At 36.4% G+C, this 21,384-nt stretch overlaps 1 long non-coding RNA gene across 1 annotated transcript in view; it reads right to left on the bottom strand.

Moving 5' to 3' along the window:
• Positions 1-1,170: 1,170 nt before the first annotated feature.
• LOC136873841 (uncharacterized) overlaps positions 1,171-21,384 on the bottom strand; it is a 56,052-nt gene continuing 35,838 nt past the window's right edge. Inside the window, exons 2-3 of the long non-coding RNA XR_010860179.2 lie at positions 6,338-6,572; positions 1,171-2,947 (exon numbers count right to left, since the gene is read on the bottom strand). This is a non-coding gene — a long non-coding RNA (uncharacterized lncRNA). The remainder of the gene's footprint in view (positions 2,948-6,337; positions 6,573-21,384) is intronic.

Raw genomic sequence — 21,384 nt, 5'->3', positions numbered from 1 at the left:
TATGCAGAGAAAAACATCTTGATCCAAGATTTAGTATACAGAGATGACTTGGTGGACCCAGATGTAAATGGAAATCAGAAGATCAGTGTTGGGAGTTATGAATTGTGATTGCAGTTTGTAGTTGAGCTAATGTAGAAGGCTGGGTAGTGTCAACTCTGGAGTTGATAGGAGGTACTGGTTGAGATGCAGTCATTGCAGTAGACATAAGAGTGATACAAGATTTGGTGGTGCTGATACTGGGAAATGTATGTGCAGATGACACGTCTCATAGCAGCTTTGAAAAGAATCAGGAGGAGGTAAATTGGTTATGGCTCCTAAACTACCGCCCCTACCAAAGTCCCTCTCCTGTCACTAAGATGCCTTCAAATCTCTATCTTGTCTTGTAATTTAGAGAATCAAATTCTCTCTCTGATTTCTCTGTTTCTGATTTTATCCCTTTGTGTCTGCCGAATTATTCCTCTAAGGAATTTCATCTCAGCTGCTTGGATTCTGCTCCCATCATGTTTTGTTGTCCATTGCCTGCTGTGTATGTCAAAATAGGTGTGTAATACATTGAGTACAGAATTTTCTTGCATTTCTCTGGGAAGTTCTGGTTCCACACTATACCTCTCACATATTGGTAAAACCCAAAAAACGATATAGAGAAGAATTCATCTCCTCTTCTCTGCCAGTGAAGGATGTGGAAAATGTTCTAGAGCAGTATGATGTTTTTCTGTTCCGTGTATGCTATCAGCTGTGATTTTACTTGTAGGTCGCTGTTCTCTATTTTTTCTAAAGTTAACAATTTAGGTCTGGTCCACCATACACAGTCACTCAGCGCAGACTTCTCAAGATGTAGGTCGGTTTAAGTTGGCCATCCTTTACAATCCTACTCACTTTCTAACCTGGGTTGTATGTGTTTGATACCAAAGCACTTACATATCATGTAATGTATCTGGTGTAAATAAGTCTTACACGATGTTGTTGTTTTTATATTCTATGTGGACAAGGTAGCTGGAGATACTTAATAAATATTGTGAACTGTACTGTTATTAAATACATTGTATTGCCAGTGATCTCATGCCACAAACTGAAAATAAATAACTTGTTGCTGTTCTCTCTAAAGTTTTATTGACATGAAACTGAAACCATTATGAACTTTCAGTGTTGATACCAGCATCTCTGTAAAGGTTCTTTTTTTTTTTTTTTTTTTTTAATCGTCAGTTTCCACCTATGCCATTGACACTTGGGCTCCTGGAGCAGAAATCTCATTTCCGAGATTGGAAAGTAGTTGCAGGTCGTAATTAGTGACGGCAGAGCAACAGAATATCTACAGCAGAGGGTTGAAATCGCCATATTCCACATCTCTTTCATTTAAACAATTTCCAGTATACATAAATGAGTTTATATTGAAATTACAGTATATACTCTATGAATTTTTTTTTTTTTTATATGATTCGTTGTAAAAAATGTTTTGAGAGTACTTCTGTGGAGTGCTTCAAGGTTGGTTATATCAGTGTCTCGTGGTGTTTTACGAAGGTGATGGATGCTCTCCCCATGTACGTGGACTTACTCAGACGGCACACATGAGTATCCCTTGGTGTTGACCATTTGTTTGGCCAAACCAAAATTAAGGACATAAGAAGACTGGATGATAAACAGGGCATAAACAACAATCACAAAAACAGTGAAGTGGCATTTATTATAAAATCTTGAATTTGGTTTATAAACAAAATGATATGAACATAAATCAATTTATTCTGGTGATTAGTGAGTCATTTTGTGATTAAAAATATTACTTGGCCGTGCAGTTAGGGACGCACAGCTGTGAGCTTGCATCCAGGAGATAGTGGATTCGAATCCCACTGTGGCAGCTCTGAAGATGGTTTTCTGTGGTTTCCCATTTTCACACCATGCAAATGCTGGGGCTGTACCTTAATTAAGGCCATGGCCGCTTCCTTCCCATTCCTAGGCCTTTCCTGTCCCATCATCGCCCTAAGACCTATCTGTGTTGGTGCGATGTAAAACAAATAGCAAAAAACAGAATCACTTGAGTCTTTCAATGAAGTGCTTCACACTAACACACACACACACACACACACACACACTCTCTCTCTCTCTCTCTCTCTCTCTCTCACATATATAAATACAGAAACACTAAATTATCTTGGAAAACTAATTCTTTCAGAATTATTAATGTAATAAGCTATGGATTTCCTTCCCTAATAAATTATTCACATTAATCCACTTAAATTCTTGAAATTAATCTCAAAATTTTAAGTCTATTGCTTCAGTAATATTCATGTAGGGTTTGAGCTCATTTGTAGCCTTTAAGTTTACCAAAAATTCTGTCAACTTGAAATAATAAATCATATTCTAAGAAATTGTAGTCTCTGATTAATCTCACTCACAAATCCATTAAATTAATTAAACTATGTTGTTCCTCTTCAAATAATTCTTCAAAGAATGAATATGGTTTTTGACAACATTAATCTAGTCCAGAAATAATTCTTTTAGTATATCATGTACAGAAATTTGACATTTTGATAAGAACTTGTTCTCTTATCTGACATTTTCAATCTCATGATTTAACAAATTACTCTTTAACAATTAATTTATTTAATGATCTCTCAATCTTGGTTGATTTCATTATCTTTGTTGATTCATCTTGACTTTAAAAATATGTTACGATCCTACTGGTTATTCATAAATTTATCACTCAATTAGACGAGGATCAAATTAGCCTATTAAATAACTAAATCAACACATCATTAAATGAGTTGGAAGAAGTGCTTCTGCTCTACATCAGTGGGACTGGAAAGACTCTCCAGCTTGTCACTGTGGTGTTAAAGTGCAAACCATCGTGCACATTCTGAAGGACTGCCCTCTGCGAGCTTTCGCTGGTTGCATCGAGGACATACATCATGTGACCTCTGAGGCACTCTCTTGGTTGGAAGTCTGTAAGAGACTGAAAGCCCTCCACATTAACCTCTTTAATGTGGACTTTGCATGTATATTTTAATAAATAATAATTAAATTAGTAAATTATTTCACTTTTTTCCGCTTCTCAAAGAATAATCTTAACGCTGAAATCATTCCCACTGTGGCAAAACACAGTGTAAATCAGCAGCCAATAAACAATCAAACATGAGCAAATTGCACAATAAGTTAACATAAAAGTCAAATAATACAGTACACAATCAATCATCAGCTGCAAGCTATTATACACTTATTTACATGGTCATAGCATTGTTATTTTTAGGTAATTATTTTTATTACATCAAATTTGTTAATGTTCACTAGAGGATCTTAACTTCACACATCTAACTTTGATAATTCACACATGGATTGGTGCCTGAATTAAAGGTAAATTTCTTAACGGTTCTAATCCTGTTTTACTAATGACGTATTCATGAAATTCAATCTTGATGATGAATAAGCTAAACAATGACTCAATCACATATCTGAAATTACATCTTGACTGGCATGAGCTTTAAGGAGCCCATAGATGTGCAATATTATTGCGCAAAATGGATTTACAATATGTTGTTAGCTGCCCACAGACGTACAATATTATTGCACAACAATCGGGTTTGTGCAGTAAATAGAATCGTGTGGAGATAATATTGTTGGTTGTGCAATATATTGTGCAAAGTGGTCATAGACATACAATATGCGTGGCAATATATAGTCAGTCCATGCCGGTATTTTGTTTGGTGAACACTCTTTTCAGTATCAGGAAGCTGCTTCACTTCCTTTCGGAAGTTTGTACGCAGAGAACTGATTTTTAAAAAGAACTTCTTGCTTGTCGGCGTTCGGATATTTTTCGCGATATTTCTCAATAAGCACCCTGTTCACTTCACCTCTTTTAACTCCATTACTGTAATCTTTGCTCTTAGCGTCCCAGAGAGCCGGAAGGCCATGGTACATACACTCCGATAAACTCCAAAATAAACTTTTTCACCACTTGTTTGTCTGCCATCACGATGCGTTCTCCTCCACTTGTTGATACCAACTGGCGGAAGGGCAGGATATTGCACAATACTGCCAACACACGGCACAGTATTTTGCAATCAATCAATCAATCAATCAATCAATACTGATCTGCATTTAGGGCAGTCGCCCAGGTGGCAGATTCCCTACCTGTCGTTTTCCTAGCCTTTTCCTAAGTGATTTCAAAGAAATTGGAAATTTGTTGAACATCTCCGTTGGTAAGTTATTCCAATCTCTAACTCCCCTTCCTATAAATGAATATTTGCCAGAGTGTGTCTTCTTGAATTCCAACTTTATCTTCATATTGTGATCTTTCCTACTTTTATAAACGCTACTCAAACTTATTCATCTACTAACATCATTCCACGCTATCTCTCCGCTGACAGCTCGGAACATACCACTTAGTCGAGCAGCTCTCCTTTCTCTCATTTCTTCCCAGCCCAAACTTTGCAACATTTTTGTAACACTACTCTTTTGTCGGAAATCACCCAGAACAAATCAAGCTGCTTTTCTTTGGATTTTTTCCAGTTCTTGAATCAAGTAATCCTGGTGAGGGTCCCATACACTGGAACCATACTCTAGTTGGGGTCTTACCAGAGACTTATCTGCCCTCTCCTTTACATCGTTACTACAACCCCTAAACACCCTCATAACCATGAGCAGAGATCTGTACCCTTTATTTACAATCCCATTTATGTGATTACCCCAATGGAGATTTTTCCTTATATTAACACCTAGATACTTACAGTGATCCCCAAAAGGAACTTTCACCCCATCAATGCAGTAATTAAAACTGAGAGGACTTTTCCTATTTGTGAAACTCACAACCTGACTTTTAACCCCGTTTATCAACATGCCCTTGCCTGCTGTCCATCTCACAACATTTTCGAGGTCACGTTGCGGTTGCTCACAATCTTGTAACTTATTTAGCACTCTATAGAGAATAACATCATCCGCAAAAAGCCTTGCCTCTGATTCCACTCCTTTACTCATATCATTTATATATATAAGAAAACATAAAGGTCTGATAATACTGCCTTGAGGAATTCCTCTCTTAATTATTACAGGGTCAGATAAAGCTTGACCTACTCTAATTCTCTGAGATCTATTTTCTAGAAATACAGCAACCCATTCAGTCACTCTTTTGTCTAGTCCAATTGCACTCATTTTTGCCAGTAGTCTCCCATGATCTACTCTTTCAAATGCTTTAGACAGGTCAATCGCGATACAGACCATTTGACCTCCTGAATCCAAGATATCTGCTATATCTTGCTGGAATCCTACAAGTTGAGCTTCAGTGGAATAACCTTTCCTAAAACCGAACTGCTTTCTATCGAACCAGTTATTAATTTCACAAACATGTCTAATATAATCAGAAAGAATGCCTTCCCAAAGCTTACATACAATGCATGTCAAACTTACTGGCCTGTAATTTTCAGCTTTATGTCTATCACCCTTTCCTTTATACACAGGGGCTACTGTAGCAACTCTCCATTCATCTGGTATAGCTCCTCCGACCAAACAATAATCAAATAAGTACTTCAGATAGTATAATATATTTCAAACTTTTTTGATGTTGTACAATATATTGCACAGCCCTTCAATATTAATTACACACTATCAATTATAACCCCGATATTGCGCAATAATATTGCACGTGTATGGGCCTCTTTAATGTGGTTGAAATTACCCTGACTTAAGTTGAATGTGAAATAATTTCTATATTTAAATAATCACACGTAAATTTACAACATGGTTGTATTCATAACCATCACACTGTGCAAGTGCTCCATAATTTATTCGAAGAGACATCAATTCTAACCGTATTTTCCACTGGCAAATTCACATAACATCAGAGCACATTTCACATTTCAAACACATCAGCACTTATCTCAAGTTTACACACTCAACCTCTTATTAAATATATAATTTATTCTGGTAATTTGGTTATTAAGTTTAAATAATTATTTTTACTCTTAACACTCATCAAAGTCAAAATTATGAGTAATACTTTGATGATCTACAAGATATCTCATGATTTAGAATAGTCATTCTAGAAGAGTCTAGCTTGCTTCCATTGACATTGATCATGACACTCATATATCAACATTTAAACTGTTTAGCTGTCAGCGTCCGAGATTATTATCTTATAATTTTTAATGAACAACGGTGACCTGAAATAACTGATATTTGAAGGCATTACTCGCACATAATAAGACACAAAACTGTCAAAATATACCATAAGCAAGATAGTTGAAATGGAAAGAATACTACTTTAGAATGCTAACTAATAGAGTATTATTCTACAACAAGGATTGTATTATATTCGAATAAATTTTTAAGAGAGACTGTTTACAAATCGTACTCATTTTTTGTTGCTGATGAGGTTTGATCAGGTTTTCTCCAACCTTATGTTCCTGGTAGATTCATCCTTAGGTCAGGCCAATGCTTTCATGTAGAAGTACATGTTGGAGCTGGTTTGATGAGTTGAAATCTTTTCCATCACTGTAGTCCTCTTGAATAGCTGCATAAGGTGTAACAGCACAGTAGAATTCTTCTCGGTTCCTTGGAAGTGTGTTGAATCTCCCACAAGCTGAAAACTAACAGAAATAGTTACCATTAATTCACAACCACGTGTTTTGTTTCTGCGGAGCTGTGTGAAATGCTTAACTTGCTGCTTCTTCAAATGCAAGATTGGCAGAATACTATATCTGAATGAGTAAGTATGCCAATGAGCGAGATACCAATAAGCAAGTATAAGATGTGCGAGTGAGTGAGAACAAGGTCTGTGGTTATCAGCTCCCCCTGTGAGTGGGGGCAGTAGAATAACATCCACGCTATCCCCTGCCTGTCGTAAGAGGCAACTAAAAGGGGCCCCAGTGCCTCTGAACTTTGGAGCGCGGATTGGCGTCCACGATGTCCACAGCTGACTCCTGGCATTGCTTCCACTTACTTGTGCCCAGGCTCCTCGCTTTCATCCTATTCGACCTCCCTTGTTTAACTCGTGTTCTTTACCAACCCCGACAGTATTAGAGCATTCGTGGCCTAGGGAGTCTTTCATTTTCACGCGGCCCTTGTATTCCTGTGGCCGATACCTTCATTTTTCAAGTGTCAGATCCCTTCCATTTTTTCTCTCTGATTAGTGTTTGTTATACAGAGGATGGTTGCCTAGTTGTACTTCCTCTTAAAACAATCACCACCACCTATGGTTATCACGATAAAATGCCCTATTAGCAGAGATAAGTCACTCGTAACAGATCATTGGTTGCGTAAAGTCTGCTACAAACTTTAAATTTCGCAGTCTAGGTGATATGCCGACTTCTCCCTTCATAGAGTGTTACAGCGCGACAAAAAAACCAAGCTTGCCAAACGGTCTGGATTTAAACTCCAGTTCGAGGCAAAAAATAACATTCCTGTGATTAATCTCACACAATTGTAACCCATGCAGTTTGTGATGGGAACAACACGATAGAGTTCAACACACTTTCTGCATGAAATTATCACTAGTGGCATTATGATTTCTAAGAGAAATCTGCTATATTTACTGTACTTTATTGGCGTTCATTTGCACATTAACTTTTTTTTTTTTTTGTAACGTTCAACATAGGGGTTTTTAACAGACAATCTACTAGGACTAAAGATATAAAACAATCAGGGGATAGATGTGTTATAAAAGGTACAATATTCATGTCTTCTTTCGAAAAATATCTTTTATCTCTTTAGTGGACATGCTGCGATCTCTGGCACCAGTTTGTCAATATTTGACTGAATAATGTCAGTATACAAGATTATCATCACACCACTGAATGAATTTTGTGATAGTCAACAATGAGAAACATTGAACAGTTCTAGTACCTACTTCAGAATGATCATTTTAAATGAATTTTTCTTGCTTTCCGTCATCATGGAAGTGGTATTTCCATTTAAAGAATGCAAGATGGGTTGACTTAATGTTTACATTGTGGAGTCAGGAGTGAGATATGTTAAACATTTCACCTCACTAGAGGTCAGCAGGCCTCTTATTTGAAAACAAGGAAGTGGTGGTGGAAAGGGGCGGTAGACGTGTACTTTGAAGCATGCACATTCAGAACAGCCTTCATAGCATAACGGTTAGTGTTATTAGCTGCCGTCCTCGGGGGGGGGGGCAGGTTCGATTCCCGATACTGCCAGAAATTTAATAATGGCAGGAGGGCTGGAATGTGGTTGAAATGGCATATGCAGCTCACCTCCATTGCCCCCTGTGGGTGGGGGCAGTAGAATAACACCCAAGGTATTCCCTGCCTGTCGTAAGTGGCAACTAAAAGGGGCCCTCAACTTGGGAGAATGGGTTGGCGACCATGGGGCCCTTAGCTGAGTCCTGACAAGTAAGTTGAAGACTTGTGCCAGGTTCCTCACTTTCATCTATCCTCTCCGACCTGCCTTGGTCAACTCTTGTTCTTTTCCGACCCCAGTGCTATTAGGTTTCCGAGGGCTAAAGAGTCCTTCATTTTCATGACCTTCATGGCCCTTCTCTTTCTTTGGGCAAGACCCTCATTTCTCAAAGTGTCATATCTCTTCATTTTTTTCTGATTTGTGTTAATAGAGAGAGGATGGTTGCCTAGCTGTACTTCCTCAAAACAATAATCACCACCGCCACCTCACCTCCATTGGGGTGTGCCTGAAAAGAGCTGCACCACCTTGGGAGCATGGGAATCACCTAATAGGAAGCTGTTTTGACCTTAACTTATTGCTTATGAATAGCAGTGCAAGGTTACGGGCTTTCTCCATTTGCTCATGCAAAAAGAACAAGTTGGACCATGTTGTTAAACAATACATCTTATAATATTCTAACTGTATTGAAAATATAGAAATATTCAAAGAACATATCAAGGCTGTTATTCAGTCAGTCAGTTACACTATGTTTACTGCTGTTGTTATCTTCATTACATTGGAATTATTTACTGACATCATTCGAGTCTTATAAAGTAATGGTCCGTTATTGGACATTATAAATTTTCCAGCTGTTGGTATTATAAATTTACTCATTCAGGAAAAATATTTCAGGTTCCGTATGGGAATCAACATAGATACATCTGATGGCCAAGCAGGCATCAATTTTTTGTAATGAGACAAATTCTCTCATAGTGCATCGGCACTGCCGGTGGCTCCAAGTAGCCTACGCAGTGGCCTCCGCGGTATGCACTAGCCATGCATCTTGATGGGTGTGCTAGGTACCAACTGATGAGCCCAACTTAGCACACGAGGGGCAAAACGCTGGCAACCAAGAATGAGTTAGCTTGAAAATTTATAATGTCCAATAACGGACCATTAATATTGGTATTAGAACGTGTTGCCTGCCATAACTTCACCAAGATAAAACCTTAGAAGAAGAGCTATGGAAAAGCCAGATAGACAAGATCAGGAACATAACGTCGTAAAATCACAGCACGACAAAGGCGACATCTGCGATCTCCTTGGGCTAAGTTTGCATGTACAAGGATGGTTTGAAAAGTTCTCGGAATCGCCGCTAGATGTCGGTGCTAGAGCAATGAGGTTCCCGTGCAATAATCACACATCCTTTGTGAACGTGGTGCGTCAGTGCTCTAGCTGCAGGAGTGTGGTAGTGACGACTCTTTGTTGTTGTTCCCGCGTAGTGATTTGTGACAGTGGAAAAAACTGAGATTCGAGCAGTGATTAAATACTTTGTAAAGAAAGGTATGAAAGCAAAGGAAATTCATGCTGACTTTCAGAACACACTGGGGGACTCTGCTCCTTCATTTTCAACTGTTGCCAAGTGGACCAGCGAGTTTAAATTTGGTCGAGAGAGCTTGGATGATGATCCGCGTAGTGGACGGCCAAAAAGTGTTACGACCCCAGAATTTATCGCAAAAGTGCATAAAATGGTCGTGGAGGATCGTCAACTGAAAGTGCGGGAGATTGCTGAAGCTTTAGGGACGTCTTCTGAACAGGTATATTATATTTTAACCGAAGAATTGGGCATGAAAAAATTATCCGCAAGATGGGTGCCGCGGCTCTTGACATTGGACAATAAACTCACCAGATTGGAAATGTCCGAACAAAGTCTGGCCCGTTTTCAGTGCAACCAACAAGATTTTTTGTGCTGGTTTGTGACTACAGATGAAACTTGGGTCCACTACTACACCCCAGAGACAAAACAGCAGTCAAACCAGTGGAAACTTGCTGATTCACCACCACCAAAGAAAGCAAAGGCAGTGCGTTCGGCCGGAAAGGTCATAGCCTCAGTTTTCTGAGATGCAAAAGGCATTCTGCTGGTAGATTATCTTCCTACTGGCCAAACAATTACAGGGCAATACTATGCAAACCTAGACCAACTACAGGAAAAGATACACAAAACAAGGCCTGGTTTGGCAAGGATAAAGGTCATCTTTCATCAGGACAACGCTCCGCCGCACACAAGTGTTATTGCCATGGCAAAACTTCATGAACTGGGGTACGAATTGTCACATCCACCTTATTCACCTGATTTGGCATCAGACTTTCATCTATTCCCCAAGCTGAAAATTTTCCTCGGTGGACGGAGATTTTTTACAAGGGAAGAACTGACAGCCAAATTGGAGAGATATTTTGCAGGCCCGGAGGAATCTCATTTTCGAGATGGGATCAAGGCATTGGAACATCGCTGGACCAAATGCATTAGTCTACAGGGAGACTATGTTGAAAAATAAAAGCAGTTCCACCGAGGTAAGATACTTAATTCTAGTACATTCCGAGAACCTATGTACAATTTGAAGTCGAAGTTGGCCATAATAGCCATGTCAATAGTACACATATGTAACAGAAGGCAAGGAGTTTGGCAGAAAAACGAAACAGAAAGATAAGAGATGGTCAACGTATGGCACACTATTTCTAATGTCATTTGAAAGACTGTATCAGTAGCTCATTATGGGGCTGATCTGTAAAAGAATTTTGAAATGTGTTGTGGTCCATGTTTGGAAGTGTAATAATGGACACATGGTCTCTTTCTCAAATTTTAAGGCTAGCCTCTGTTTGAATTTGAATCAACTCTATCTTATGGTCATGTTCATGTAAATGGGAGCTCAGTCTCTTGATAATTGTACCTGTTAGGAGCCAGTAGGCTCATGTTGTACCGGTGTCAGAGCTATTTAGCTATTATTTTGTTTTCTTTGAACTGATGAGCTCCACTATTGTCTCAAAGTTATAAGGGTTTATCGAGCAACCTTGATCTTCTAAGAATTGTAAACTTACTGTGATGAAACTAAAGTCTGTTAGAGAACAAAGAAATAAAATTTCTGGAACTTTGCTAGTTTAACTTGAGTATTGCTTGTCTGCCCATTCAACCCAGGTGCTTCTATTCCTCTGTGAGCCGCAGAAATATGGTAACAAATACAATTACATATTTCACTGATATTTACTACATTTTTATGTACATATTTTACACTTTGATATTACATAAACTGGGCAAGTTGGCCGTGTGGTTAGTGCCGCGGAGCTGTCAGCTTGCATCCGGGAGATAGGGGGTTCGAATCCCACTGTCGGCAGCCCTGAAGATGGTTTTCCGTTTTTTTTCCATTTTCACACCAGGCACATGCAGGGGCTGTACCGTAATTAAAGCCACGGCCGCTTCCTTCCCACTCCTAGCCCTTTCCTATCCCACCGTCGCCATAAGACCTGTCTGTCGGTGCATCGTAAAGCAAGTAGAAATTAAAAAAAAAAAAAGATATTACATTAAAATATGGGCCCCAGTGATGACTAAGCAATGATATTGTATGCCATTGATGCTTTCACGGCCCATGCTTATAGACATGAGGCTTTTGGGCTTATGCCGTGTCAAGAAAATAAGGTGAAATTCTTTACGCTTCGCAGAGAACTTTGCTCAGTATAAAGATAATTTAAAAGTCACCACCTTATAAATACACAGATTTATTTACATCAAAATTGGTAAATTAGGTCAAGACCGGTTTCGATCCCTAAGGGATCATCTTCAGTTGACATACATATAAAAAAGATATTTACAAAAACATCACATGTATAATATTAATCTTTTAGTTAATTCAATTGACTCAATTTTTTTTTTGTATTTAGAATGTTGGTGGGTACATCTTAGTTTGAAAACATGTGTGTGAGATTTATAGGCTCACTATGTCTAAATTATTGCGTATATAGGTCCTATACTTCTTTACATACAGTGTCAAAATTATTACATTCAATATAATTTATCTATTTGATAAAAACACTGGCAAATTGCTAACTGAAATGGTAAAGTGTGTACATTTTTTAGTTTAAAAGTACATGTTGTTTTTTACATGTTGTCGTATTACAATTTATATTACAAAGTATAGAATAAAAATATTCTTGCATTTGTGCACGTTGATAATAGTGAGACTATTGTAGGATCTTCAAAAAATATACCGTTGTTTGAGGTATGTCACTGTATATCTGCTTTTTTTGAAATGTCAATAGCCTAATTACATTCTTATATATGAGTTATGAAATTTCACTTTTTATAGTTCGGTCAAATGGAAAAAACATAGAATAACTTCGTTAATTTAGATTCATGACTAAAATGCTGGTATATAGTACATTATTAAAATGGATCCTTAATACTAAAATACAAGTATGTGGTACCTTCTGTACTTGTTTTATATATTAAAATGGGGTTTACATTTATTGACATTAGTTCTATGGTGTGTTACCATTTGTAAAGTTGTGGTCTAGTATGAAGGCCAGTTGGAAATGTTTAAAGTTAGTCTGATGGGAAATGGTTCAATCCCTTGTTTATATTGTTTATTTTTGCCGCTTGTTATGTACAAGCATGGGATGATCTACTTAAAATGAACTAATCATAACTAAAATATTGGTATATGGTAGCTTATTAAAATAAATTCTTTACATTAAAAGTACTAATATGTAGTGCTATATGTGCACATTTTTCAAACGTAAGATAGGGTTAACGTAGGTTAACAACAGTACTATGGGTTGTTACTGTTTGTGAGATTGTAATCTGATATAACTGGTCAGTTAGAAATGTATGAAATGTTTACATAAGTAGGACCGAATACATATTTATACTATGTTGCTTTGCCTCTTTTTACAAGTGAATTACGTGTTGTAGTATAGTATTTGTTGCAATTTTGTAAGCTGCTGCTGTTGTTGGAGTTATCTTGAGATTCTGTATGTTGTTAAGAAAACATATTCCTTCTTTTCGCGTGTCGTTACTAGTTGAATGGGTGACTATTGTGAAATGGAGTGCGTTTGAAATGTCGCGCGTCTTGGTAAAGTTACACGTTTGTTGTGGCGTGGAGGCTTCTATATGTTGTAAAATAATGAATCTGCAAGCAGAAATAATAAATGTATAATATGATGTGTTGTAGAGATGTGGAAAGTAAGTTATATGTCGTATCACTTACGTTAAATGTTGAGACCGTGTATTCCGCGTGGCTGCCTGTCGGGACCTGTCGCGTGTTATTCTGGGGCTATAATTTGCGGTGGCGGAGGGGAGGTTTGAAGGGATGGGTGGAGCGCTTGTGACGGGAGTGGGGTTGGAGGAGGGGAGATCTTGGAGCGGTTTATTTGTATGTATGGATTGTTGTTTGTTGATTCTTTTTAAATAATAATCTGCTAGGAGGGGAATAACGGCGTGGAAAAGAATATTGTTTTTGTCTGTATTTTCATTCAAGTTAAAATCTGGGTTGATGTATTTATCTAGGTTTATGTAGAATTCTTCTAGTATACTGAGCAAGGGGCTTTTTGGATTAGTATTAAGGATTTGCATGTCGTTATTGATACTTGTAAATTTGTGCTTTTGATCATTAATGTGCTGTCCCATAGCTGAAAAATGTCTATGTTCGATAGCATTTACGTGTTCATTATATCGTATTGAAAAATTTCTTCCAGTAAGCCCTACATAGCTGGCTCGGCAGTCACTGCATTTTAGGCGGTAGACACCTAAATGGTTGTATTTGTTTATGTTGTTAACTGTTTTGGAATTGTATAGTATGTTAGTGTTGTTGCGTGTGGTTTTGTAAGCTATTTTTAGGCCTTGTTTTTTAAAAATGTTCGTTATTGAGTGTATATGGTTACTGTTGTAAGTAAATAAAGCGTATTATTTTTTATCTTTGACGGTTCTAGTTAACTTAGTTTTTGGTTGGTTTTTTATTTTGTTAATGATCCGGTTTATCATTTCTCTTTTACATCCGTTTTGTTTGGCTATTTCGTGAATTAGGTTCAATTCTTTGTTTAAATCTTTTTTCGTAAGTGGAATATTATATGCTCTGTGTATCATGCTATAGTATGCGGCTTTCTTGTGGGTGTATGGGTGGGTGGAATCTATTTTTATTGTGTTCGATGTATGGGTAGGTTTCCTGTATATGATGTAAGTTAAATGGTTGTTATGTCTGGTTATGGATATATCTAAGTAGTTAATAGTGTTATTGTTTTCAGTTTCCATAGTAAATTTTATGTGAGGATCTGTTTTATTTAGTTGTTCTAAGATTGTATTTTCATTGGTATGTCTATTATCCATTATAATAAATACATCATCAACAAATCTGCACCAAAGGATAATGTTTTCTATTTTTTGGATTTCTTGATGTTCTAGGTAGTCCATGTATATTTCAGCTATTATGCCTGATATTGGTGATCCCATGGGTAATCCTTTTTGATGGTATATGGTATCATGAAATTTGAAGTAATTGTTATTGATGGCAAAGTGTAATAATTTTATAAATTCATTTATTTCTAACTTGCTTAGTTTGCTATAGTTGTTAAGATTGGATTCTATGATTGTTATGGTTTTTTGTGTAGGTATATTAGGATACATGTTTGTTATGTCATATGTTGCTAGTTTGTAGTATTGTTCTACTTTTATATTTTTGGTAATATTGCAAAATTCTATTGAGTTTTTTATGGTTTTATTTGCCTGAAAAACGTAATGCTTTTGAGGAATTTTTGTATGAATTTCGACAGTTTATAGGTGGTACTTGGTCTATAGTTTATTATGGGTCTCATGGGAATATTGTCTTTATGGATTTTTGGACAAGCTTTAGCAGTAGGTATTCCTGGGTTCATTGTGATCAATTTTGTAGTTTCTTGTTCATTTAAAAGGAAGTTAGTGTTTTTCAGCAGAGTTTTTAAGTTCTTTTGGATACTGTTGGTTGGATCTTTGGTCTTATTTTGGAATTACTAAAGCAGACAAAGGAAACACAACAGTTATTATGGATAAAGAGGAATATATAACAAAAACAAAAACTTGTTTCCAAGACGAAACCTTCCAAATTAAGACCAAAGATCCAACCAACAGTATCCAAAAGAACTTAAAAACTCTGCTGAAAAACACTAACTTTTTTTTAAATGAACAAGAAACTACAAAATTGATCACAATGAACCCAGGAATACCTACTGCTAAAGCTTATCCAAAAATCCATAAAGACAATATTCCCATGAGACCCATAATAAACTAAAGACCAAGTCCCACCTATAAACTGTCAAAATTCATACAAAAATTCCTCAAAAAACATTACATTTTTCAGGCAAATAAAACCATAAAAAACTCAATAGAATTTTGCAATATTACCAAAAATATAAAAGTAGAACAATACTACAAACTAGCAACATATGACATAACAAACATGTATCCTAATATACCTACACAAAAAACCATAACAATCATAGAATCCAATCTTAACAACTATAGCAAACTAAGCAAGTTAGAAATAAATGAATTTATAAAATTATTACACTTTGCCATCAATAACAATTACTTCAAATTTCATGATACCATATACCATCAAAAAGGATTACCCATGGGATCACCAATATCAAGTATAATAGCTGAAATATACATGGACTACCTAGAACATCAAGAAATCCAAAAAATAGAAAACATTATCCTTTGGTGCAGATTTGTTGATGATGTATTTATTATAATGGATAATAGGCATACCAATGAAAATACAATCTTAGAACAACTAAATAAAACAGATCCTCACATAAAATTTACTATGGAAACTGAAAACAATAACATTATTAACTACTTAGATATATCCATAACCAGACATAACAACCATTTAACTTACAACATATACAGGAAACCTACCCATACATCGAACACAATAAAAATAGATTCCACCCACCCATACACCCACAAGAAAGCCGCATAATATAGCATGATACACAGAGCATATAATATTCCACTTACGAAAAAAGATTTAAACAAAGAATTGAACCTAATTCACGAAATAGCCAAACAAAACGGATGTAAAAGAGAAATGATAAACCGGATCATTAACAAAATAAAAAACCAACCAAAAACTAAGTTAACTAGAACCGTCAAAGATAAAAAATAATACGCTTTATTTACTTACAACAGTAACCATATACACTCAATAACGAACATTTTTAAAAAACAAGGCCTAAAAATAGCTTACAAAACCACACGCAACAACACTAACATACTATACAATTCCAAAACAGTTAACAACATAAACAAATACAACCATTTAGGTGTCTACCGCCTAAAATGCAGTGACTGCCGAGTCAGCTATGTAGGGCTTACTGGAAGAAGTTTTTCAATACGATATCATGAACACGTAAATGCTATCAAATATAGACATTTTTCAGCTATGGGACAGCACATTAATGATCAAAAGCACAAATTTACAAGTATCAATAACGACATGCAAATCCTTAATACTAATCCAAAAAGCCCCTTGCTCAGTATATTAGAAGAATTCTACATAAACCTAGATAAATACATCAACCCAGATTTTAACTTGAACGAAAATACAGACAAAAACAATATTCTTTTCCACGCCATTATTCCCCTCCTAGCAGATTATTATTTAAAAAGAATCAACAAACAACAATCCATACATACAAATAAACCGCTCCAAGATCTCCCCTCCTCCAACCCCACTCCCATCACAAGCGCTCCACCCATCCCTTCAAACCTCCCCTCCGCCACCACAAATTATAGCCCCAGAATAACACGCAACAGATCCCGACAGGCAGCCACGCGGAATACACGGTCTCAACATTTAACGTAAGTGATACGACATATAACTTACTTTCCACATCTCTACAACACATCATATTATACACTTATTATTTCTGCTTGCAGATTCATTATTTTACAACATATAGAAGCCTCCACGCCACAACAAACTTGTAACTTTACCAAGACGCACGACATTTCAAACGCACTCCATTTCACAATAGTCACCCATTCAACTAGTAACGACACGCGAAAAGAAGGAAAATGTTTTCTTAACAACATACAGAATCTCAAGATAACTCCAACAACAGCAGCAGCTTACAAAATTGCAACAAATACTATACTACAACACATAATTCACTTCTAAAAAGAGGCAAAGCAACATAGTATAAATATGTATTCGGTCCTACTTATGTAAACATTTCATATATTTCTAACTGACCAGTTGTATTGTTGGAATCTTATGAGACTGATGTGGTGATAGGAGTGGAATCGTGGTTGAAAGAAGGGGTGGGTAATAGAGAAGTATTTCCAGAAGGGTACACAGTCTATCGTAGAGACCGAGGAGATAAAAAGGGAGGTGGGGTGTTTATTCTGGTGAAGGAAACTTACTGTTCACATGAATGGTTTACCGATGAAAGGGATGAAATATTAGGGATAAAATTAGTTTGTGATAATATGAAGGAGGTGGGAATTATAGGAACATACAGGCCTGGAAGGGAGGAAAGAGACATGGAAATCTTTGAAAAAATAATAGATTATACTCGTAAAAACAATAATAATGATATGGTAATAATTGGGGGAGATCTAAATTTGCCTGAAGTTGAATGGAAAGGAGCTGCAAGTGAAGCCCATGAACAGAAACTGGCAAATAAGTTAATTTGGGAGGGAGGATTTACACAAGTAGTACAAGAACCGACTCGTCTCAATAACTTACTAGATGTATTCTTGGTTAAACCATGGGAAATTGTTGATAAAACTGAGGTAATTGAAGGAATAGGAGACCATAAGGCTGTAATAATGGATGTAGGACTCGTACCAAAAAGGCTTAATAAGAGGGTTACACAAGACAAGAAATTGTACAGAAAAACTAAAGTTGATGAATTTGGGACCTACCTTAAATCACAATTCAGTTGTTGGATAAGTGAAGGGAGTAACGTGGATACACTCTGGGCTAAATTTAAAGGAATTATTTGGAAAGGAGAGAAGAGATTTGTACCTGTTAAGAAGGGTAAAATGACCTCAGACCCTGTTAATTATACAAGGGAAATAAGAAAATTAAAAAGAAAATGTAGAATAGTAAACAGGAAAATCAAAGAGGGTAGGGAGAGTAGAGAAACTAGAAAACAACTAATGAGGGAACTGAATAGAGTGAAAAAGGAAGCAAAAGAGAATTATATGAATGGCATACTTCAAGAGGGTAATGACCACAAAGGGAAATGGCAAAAGCTGTATTCATATATCAGGAATCAAAAAGGAAAAGGAATCCAAATTCCTACAATGGTGGGAGAAGGGGGTGAACACTATTTAACAGATACTGAGAAAGCAAACCTATTTAGTAGGGAATTTGGAGATTCAGTAGATGATTGTCAAGAGTTGGAAACTGAAAGAGAAGATAGAGAGGGAGAGAGACAGGGAAACAAGAAGCTTCTCATTCACAAACGAAGATATTTTCAGAGAAATCCAACTGCTTCAGCAAGGAAAACAGCAGGAAGTAATCAAATTACTGGGGAGGTATTAAAGACAATGGGGTGGTACATAGTGCCTTATTTAAAATTTCTCTTTGACTATGTCATAAATAATAGTGTAATACCAAAGGAATGGAAGGAATCTATAATAATACCAATTTATAAAGGAAAGGGTGATAAAAGGAAACCAGAGAACTACAGACCAATCAGCCTGACCAGTATAGTTTGTAAAATTCTGGAGAGTTTAATATCGAAGTACATCAGAGGGATATGTGATGATAAAAATTGGTTCATGAGGAGCCAGTATGGATTTAGAAAGAAATTTTCTTGTGAGGCACAACTGGTGGGATTTCAGCAGGACATATCAGATCATTTGGATTCAGGAGGTCAGTTAGATTGCATAGCCATAGATCTTTCCAAAGCCTTTGATAGAGTGGAACATGGAATATTATTAAAGAAATTGGAGGGAATAGGATTGGACGTAAGGGTTACACGTTGGATAAAAGCATTTCTAAATTCAAGGGTCCAGAAAGTCAAAGTAGGAAATAATGTATCTCAGGAAGAGAAAGTTTGGAAGGGAATTGCACAGGGTAGTATAATCGGTCCGTTACTTTTCTTAATATACGCAAATGATTTAGGGAACAATATAACATCAAAAATAAGATTGTATGCAGATGACATAATTGTTTATAGAGAAATAAACAACATTGAGGATTGTTCAGAATTACAAAGGGACCTTGAAAGTATCCAACAATGGGTTGAAGAAAATAATATGAAGGTTAATGGAGGCAAATCAACTGTTACAACTTTTACAAACAGGAGCTTTAAAACTGAATTTGAATATACTTTGGATGAGGTAGTTATCCCAAAAGTTGGCAAGTGCAAATACTTAGGTGTGAGATTTGAAAGTAATTTGCACTGGAAGGGTCATATTGATGACATTGTTGGGAAAGCATACAGATCATTACATGTCATAATGAGGCTACTTAAAGGATGCAATAAAGAATTAAAAGAAAAAAGTTACTTGAGTATGGTTCGTCCATTATTGGAATATGCAAACAGTGTTCGGGATCCTCACCAAGAATACCTAATAAAAGAAATAGATAGTGTACAGAGGAAAGCAGCAAGATTTGTAACAGGGGATTTCAGGAGAAAGAGTAGTGTATCAGAAATGTTAAAGGAACTTGGGTGGGAAACTTTAAGTAAGAAGTAGACTTATAGGATTATATAGAGCCTATACAGGAGAAGAAGCATGGGGGAGATATCCGTGAGAGGCTTCAGTTGGAAAATAATTATATCGGCAGGACTGACCACAAATATAAAATTAGAAGGAATTTTAGCAGAAGCGATTGGGGTAAATTTTCATTCATTGGGAAGGGTGTGAAGGAGTAGAACAGTTTACCAGGGGTAGTGTTTGATCCTTTTCCAAAATCTGTACAGATGTTCAAGAAGAGAATAAACAGCAACAGAGAAAATAAATGAAGTGTTAGAGGGCATTCGACCAGTGCAGGTGTAAATAAAAAAATGTGTGTGAATAAATTAATTCCATCCCCTGGTCGAAGGAGTTTGGACAGCCAAAGTAGGGGACTGCCTGTAGGGGTGAAGTACAGTGGGGACTTCGAGGGCCCTGGGACCGCTACGGTAGCTGTGAAGGCCCTTCAGGAACTCTGAAAAGTGGTGGCAAAAGGGGCTCTGGTTAAGACGCAGCAGGTCGTTATGCTACTTAGGATCCAGAACGGGTAAAAAAAAAAAAAAAGTAAATAAATAAATGCAATGTAAATATTAATGTTATACCAGTTGTATAGTATCATTTGAAGTAATTCCACATACTGTATATCAGTTGACTATATTTGTAAGTACAGTAGTACAGGAGATATTATAAGTAGAATTTTGTAAACAATATAAATTTATTAAGGATGAGCTGCCTGTTTAATAGAAAACATTGTTAGCGTAAATTGTATAATATTGTGTTATAGGAAAAATTTTCTTCTCTTGTTAATTTAATATTTAGTGCTTGACAATAATGTATTTTAGTGTACCATTTGCCACCGAGGTAGACACCTCATTTGCAAATAAAGAGATTTTGATTTTTGATTTGATTACAATCTCACAAACAGTAACAACCCATAGTACTGTTGTTAACCTATGTTAACCCTATCTTACGTTTGAAAAATGTGCACATATAGCACTACATATTAGTACTTTTAATGTAAAGAATTTATTTTAATAAGCTACCATATACCAATATTTTAGTTATGAAGAGTTCATTTTAACTAGATCATCCCATGCTTGTACATAACAAGCGGCAAAAATAAACAATATAAACAAGGGATTGAACCATTTCCCATCAGACTAACTTTAAACATTTCCAACTGGCCTTCATACTAGACCACAACTTTACAAATGGTAACACACCATAGAACTAATGTCAATAAATGTAAACCCCATTTTAATATATAAAACAAGTACAGAAGGTACCACATACTTGTATTTTAGTATTAAGGATCCATTTTAATAATGTACTATATACCAGCATTTTAGTCATGAAGAATCTAAATTAACGAAGTTATTCTATGTTTTTTCCATTTGACCGAACTATAAAAAGTGAAATTTCATAACTTATATAAGAATGTAATTAGGCTATTGACATTTCAAAAAAGCAGATATACAGTGACATACCTCAAACAACGGTATATTTTTTGAAGATCCTACAATAGTCTCACTATTATCAATGTGCACAAATGCAAGAAT

This window comes from Anabrus simplex, chromosome 5 (assembly GCF_040414725.1).
Source record: "Anabrus simplex isolate iqAnaSimp1 chromosome 5, ASM4041472v1, whole genome shotgun sequence".
Taxonomy (NCBI): domain Eukaryota; kingdom Metazoa; phylum Arthropoda; class Insecta; order Orthoptera; family Tettigoniidae; genus Anabrus; species Anabrus simplex.
This window is presented reverse-complemented; position numbering and strand designations above follow the sequence as displayed.